The sequence below is a fragment of the Acomys russatus genome, chromosome 1 (genome assembly GCF_903995435.1).
Source record: "Acomys russatus chromosome 1, mAcoRus1.1, whole genome shotgun sequence".
Lineage (NCBI taxonomy): Eukaryota > Metazoa > Chordata > Mammalia > Rodentia > Muridae > Acomys > Acomys russatus.
In genome coordinates, this window is record NC_067137.1 from 1 (window position 1) to 6,652 (window position 6,652).

Sequence of the window (6,652 nt, forward strand, 5' to 3'; positions counted from 1 at the left end):
GGTGGTATGACTGGGTCTTGAGGTAGAATTATTTCCAGTTTCCTGAGAAAGTACACCACTGATTATCAAAGTGGTTGCATGAGTTTGCACTCCTGCCAGCAACAGAAGAATGTTGTCCTTTCTCCACATCTTCAGCAACTCATCCTGAGACACCACTTACATTTAGAGATTAGTGTGTGTGTGTGTGTGTGTGTGTGTGTGTGTGTGTGTGTTTATAATCTTTCAAAGGCTTAGCTCACTTAGTGGAAGACAGCATCCTTACAACAATCTACAATTTTGTACATGATAATATTATCTATTTCTTCTTTTTTCAAAAATGTTTTATTAATTTATTCTTGTTACATCTCAATGTTTATGCCATCGCTTGTATCCTCCCATTCTTCCCTCCCTCCCATTTTCCCATTATTCCCATCCCCTATGACTGTTCCTGAGGGGGGTTACCTCCCCCTGTATATGCTCATAGGGTATCAAGTCTCTTCTTGGTAACCTGTTGCCCTTCCTCTGAGTGCCACCAGGTCTCCCCTTCCAGGGGACATGGTCAAATGTGAGGCACCAGAGTAAGTGAGAAAGTCATATCCCACTCTCCACTCAACTGTGGAGAATGTGCTAACCATTGGCTAGATCTGGGTAGGGTTTTAAAGTTTACTGCCTGTATTGTCCTTGGCTGGTGCCTTAGATTGAGCGGGACCCCTGGCCCAACTCTGCCTATCGTAATGTTCTACTTGTAGGTTTCTAGGGCCCTCTGGATCCTTCCTCAAGACCCAGCTATTCCACTCCTTGGAATATATCCAGAAGATGCTCCGGCACACAACAAGAAAATTTGCTCAACCATGTTCATGGCAGCCTTATTCATAATAGCCAGAACATGGAAACAGCCTAAGTGTCCATCAGTAGAAGAATGGATAAAGAAACTGTGGTACATATACACTATGGAATACTACTCAGCTATTAAAAACAAGGAATTACCAAAATTTGTGGATAAATGGATTGAGCTAGAAATGATCATAATGAGTGAGTTAACCCAGAAGCAGAAAGACTCAAATGGTATATACTCACTTATATCTGTATACTATCCCAAGGGGCATGTCCCACGAAAGCCTTCACTTACCAGGAAACTGGGACAGAGGGGAGGACATCTTATTGGGACTCTAGATGAGAGAAGCATGGGAGATTATTTCTTCTTTTTTCATTCCATGATTAACTGACATTTTTTTCTGTTTCTCTCTGGCTCAACATGTAATTTGATATTGGAATGTAATAAATTTCATTACCTAAACATAATATACTTAAATCAGTATCTATATTTCAAATCCCAATATTGTTCCAATACTTTAGAGGTTTTGTCCGTTTTCTTAATTTTTATATAATAATTTTTATTCTCTAAAAATTGCTTCCTATCATCTACCCATCTATCTACCATATATCTATCATTTATCTATCTATTATCTATATTTATGTATAATCTCTACTGTTGTATTTAATTTTTATATACATTTTCATTTATCTGGAAAATTATTTTGATGCATTACATTTTTGCAGCATCCTTATTCGTGAATCAATAAAGACTTCAAATAAGAGACTACACGCATGTAGAAAAACAAGGTATTATTAATCAACAGACACACAAAAGCAGCTCTGCAAATTTCTGTGTGATTCATTATTCAGGCTCAGTAGAATAAAATCATCACACTTTTATTTGTATACACACAGAAAATTCTCTGACTTGAAAAATCATAATTATTTTTTTGTAGGTGTGCTCAAATTAAGGGAATTATCCTTAACATTTACCTGTAGCAGGAAAAAAAGAAATAATGAGTTTTTTTTTTTTTTCAGTGAAAATGATTGTGGATATAATTCTTGGTTTTATAATTTGGTGGTATGGAAACATCCTTCTAGCATGATAATATTAGCTTCATCTAAATATTATTTCACTATATTTTTATTTTTGTCTATTTTCCAGAAATAGACAAATATATACAAGTTAGAGCACTCAACACACTGGCACATATTATAGACTTTGATAATAAAGAGATAAATTATTGCCATGCAATATAAAAGATAATTTCTATAGGGCTGGTCAATTTTTTATCGAAAAAACCTCTTTTGATGAAAACAGGGTATCACATAGTTGCTTTTGATGTTTATGTCTTGCATATTATGGTACACGAGGCATTGGGTTGCTGTTCTGAAATTTATCTCACTTTTTTTTAATCAAAGAAAATCACTGGTGGAGTAGCCAAGATGGTGGTGACAAAGATATATGTAGTCTGATCTTCAGGAAAGAAACCACAGAAGCTACTGAGATCCATGGACCATGGGAGCTGGTGATAACTGGACGAGAGAGATCCATACAGTGTGGACCAAGGTGAGTCAGACCTCCACTCATCCAGTGACCCAGAAGTATGTCAGACCAATTCCCAGTGCCTGATCAGGTCCCTGCCTGCAAGCTGAAGGCTGTGTACAGCGGCCTTGCTAGGCAAAGCGAACTCAGTGATTGTGGCTGAGATTGTGGTAGGGGAGTAGCAAACATCCTTGCCTGGGGAAGTCTCAGGGAAGTGAGCAGATTGTTTATCAGACTCCCCCACTTACCCCATGCCAATCCATGGAGGGCCCAGACAGCTGTGGGCACTAGGAGCCACTGCCAGTGGAAATCTAGTCCCCAACAACTGATCAAGTCCTTGCTGAAAGTTCACAGAAAGCACAGGAACAACACAGGGCCCTGATGAATGTGGGCAACTCACTAAGCCAGAGCAGCAGGCTCAGAAACTGGAGACACACAGCCACAGCTACTTGATCTGAGAGCAGAGACGCTGCCGGGAGTCAAGGACCACAACAGCCATTTGAACAGGGCTGGGCAGAAGCCAAATGGCTGGGCCCAGGGAACTATCCTAGCACAACTGGTCACATTGGGCCCTGCCTATCCAGGTTCCACAGCCTAGGAGGGATTCCCATGCTCTTGGGAGAGGTTGGTCAGGTCAGAGGTGATAGAGCAAAAATATAGCCAAACAACAACAGTCAGAAGGCTACTCTCCCTGCTCTCTTCCTGGCAGGCAGAACTTAGGTCCAACTCCCTGGTTGGAGCAGGCAGAAACCTAACCAACTTCTAAAAGCCAACAGGGGTTCAGGCACTCTAGGGTGATCTGAGCCAAGGAACCAAAACCCCAGGTCCCAAAGTTCAGCCAAAGATAGGAAAATTGGCTCTATATACACTACTTCAAACTGATACTGGAGCCGTAGAGCACCAGCACCTACCCAAGCTAACCCAGAGGGGAGCCCAAGGTATGGAACAAAGTCTTCAGGAGCCAAAACCAGGACACCAGGAAGAGTTCCCTGACCACCACAGGCAAAGACTCATGACCTATAATCACTCTACAACAAACTGCTCATTACAACCAGTGAAGGACTTCAGAAGCTACCTTGTAACATCAGACACTGCAAGTAGACCAAAGGCCAGCATAGAAACTTGAACCACAAAAACCCAAACAATATGGCTTCTCCAGATACCAGCTATCCCAAAGAAAGAAACACGGAGAACTCAACCACTATTGAAATAAAAGAAAATTACCTCAGATCATTAGTAATGAAGATAATAATGGAGGAAACAAAAAAATCCATAAATAAATGCAGGAAGACACAGCCAAAGAGGTAGAAGGCATAAAACAGGCCTATAGAGAGGCACTGGAAAGAATTCTGAAACATAAACAATAAGATGAAGGAAATCAATAAACTGGTTCAAGATATAAAAATAAAAATGGAAACAATGATAAGGACACAGAAGAAAAAAAAGGAAAGAGAAAATTTAGAGAAGAAAGCAAACAATACAGAGCTAAGCTTCTCTAACAGAACCCAAGAAATAGAGGAGTGAATCTCAGGACTAGAAGATAAAATTGTAAGTCATGAAACAACTATCAAAGAAAAAGCTAAATCAGAAAAAAATCCTGACACAAAACATCCAAGAATCAAGAATACCTTGAAAAGATGAAACCTGAGGATAATAGGCATTGAAGAAAGAGAAGATGCCTGACTCCAAGGCCCAGGAAATATTTTCAACAAGATCATAGAAGAATATTTCCCCAATTTAAAGAAGGAAATGTTTATAAACAAATAGAATAGACAAGAAAATAAAAACTTCTCATCACATAATAATGAAAATACAAAATATACAGAACAAAGAAAAATGCTAAAAGCAGGATAAAGGCAAAATAACATATAATGGCAAACCTAACAGAATTACACCTGACTTCTGAGCAGAGACCATAAAAGCCAGAAGGTCCTACACAGAGATTCTGCAAACCCTAAGAGACCACAGATGCTGGGTCAGACTACTATACCCAGCAAAAATATCAATAGCCATTGATGGAGAAAAACAAATTCAAACAGTGGCTATCCACAAATTTGGCTTTGCAGAGGATACTGGAAGGAAAATTCCACTCCAAAGGGAAAAACTACAACCTAAACTACACAGGAAATAGATAACTACAGCATTGCAAAACACAACCCCCTAAAATCCTCTCCTGTAACCAACATCAAAATTAAGGGACCTAACAGTCAGGGTCATTAATATCTCTCAACATCAATGGTCTCAATTTTCCTATAAAAAGACACAGACTATCTGAATGGATGCATAAACAAGATCTAACATTATTCTGCATTCAAGAAGCACATCTCAGCAACAAGGATAGACATTATCTCAGGGTAAAAGGCTGGAAAAATATACAAAGCAAATGGTCACAAGAAACAAGCTGGTGTTGCAATTTTAATATCCAATAAAATAGACTTTCAACCAAAATTAATCATAATGGAGGAGGAAAGACACTTCATACTCATCAAATGTAAAGTCAATCAAGATGACATCACAATTCTGAACATCTATGCTCCCAATACAGGGGCACCCACATTTGTAAAAAGAAATATTAACATAGTTTAAACCACACATATATCCCACACAATAATAGTGCGAGACTTCAACACCCTAGTTTAACTAAAGGATAGGTCATTGAAACAGAAACTAGGCTGAGAAATAATGACATTAACCAACATCATGTATCAAATGGATCTAACAGACATCTACAGAACTTTTCACCCAAACACAAAGGATTATACTTTCTCAGCATCCCATGGAACCTTCTCCAAAATTGATCACATAATAGGTCACATATGAAGCCTCAGCAGATACAAGAATATTGAAATAATACCTCGTATCATATCAGATCACTGTGGTCTAAGGCTGGACTTCAACAACAACAGAAATAACAAGTAAGCCTACATGCACTTGAAAACTTAACCATTCTTTACTTAATGACACCTGGGTCAGGGAAGAAATAAAGAAAGAAATTGAGGACTTTCTGTAATTCAATGAAAATGAAGCAGCAGTATACCCAAATTTGTGGGACATATTGAAAGCAGTGCTAAAAGGAAAATTCATAGCACTAACTGCCTTTATAAAAAAATTGGAAATACAAGTGACACATCTGGAAGTCCAGGAAAAAAAGCAGAAGTACCAAAGAAGAGTAAACGGCTGGAAATAATCAAACTCAGCTGAAATGAATGAATTAGAAACAAAGAGAACAATTCAAAGAATCAACAAAACCAGGAGCTCATTCTTTGAGAAAATCAACCAGATAGATAAACCTTTAGCCAAATTAACTGAAAGGCAAAGAGACCCTATCCAAATCAACAAAATCAGAAATGAAAATGGAGACATAACAACTGACAATGAAGAAATAGGAAAACCATAAGACCTTACTTTGAAGGCCTATATGCTACAAAATTTGAAAATCTAAGGGAAATGAACAATTTTCTTGACTGATTCCTGTTGACAAGAAAGCATCAAGAATAGATGAACAGCTTTTTTTCTCTGACATCTTAGTGAGGCTGCAGTGGTTGTCACCACTCTCCTAACTTCGCCATGCCGCCCAAGGATGACAAGAAAAAGAAAGATGCTGGAAAGTCAACCAAAAAAGACAAAGACTCAGTAAATAAGTCTGGTGGCAAGGCCAAAAAGAAGAAGTAGTCCAAAGGCAAAGTTCGGGACAAGCTCAACAATTTAGTCCTGTTTGACAAAGCCACATACGACAAACTCTGCAAGGAAGTTCCCAACTATAAGCTTATTACTCCAGCTGTTGTCTCTGAGAGACTAAAGATCCGCAGCTCCTTGGCCAGGGCAGCCCTTCAGGAGCTGCTTAGTAAAGGACTTATCAAGCTGGTTTCGAAGCACAGAGCCCAAGTTATTTACACAAGAAACACAAAGAATGGAGATGCCCCAGCTGCCAGTGAAGATGCATAAGCAGGCTAAGTCAGCTGTACATTTGGGAAAATAAAACTTTATTAAATAAAAAAATAGATAAACAAACTAAATAGTCATATTTCCCATACAGAAATAGAAGTAGTCATTGATAGTCTCCCAACCAAAAAAAGCTTAGGGCCAGATGGCTTCAGCAGTGAATTCTACCAGACTTTCAAAGAAAAGCTAATATTGATACTCTTCAAACTACTACAATATATAGCAATGAATGGAACATTACCAAATTTATTCTATGAGGCAACAGTCACTTGGATACCTAAACCTCTAAACAATCCAACAAAGAAAGAGAATTTCAGAAAAATTTCTCTTATGAAAATTGATGTAAAAATATTCAGTAAAATACTTGCA

The 6,652-nt window shown here is 38.4% G+C and overlaps 1 pseudogene; it reads left to right on the forward strand.

The window, feature by feature from the left end:
• The first annotated feature begins 5,908 nt into the window (after nucleotides 1-5,908).
• Nucleotides 5,909-6,286, forward strand: LOC127195585 (40S ribosomal protein S25-like; annotated as a pseudogene).
• Nucleotides 6,287-6,652: the final 366 nt, after the last annotated feature.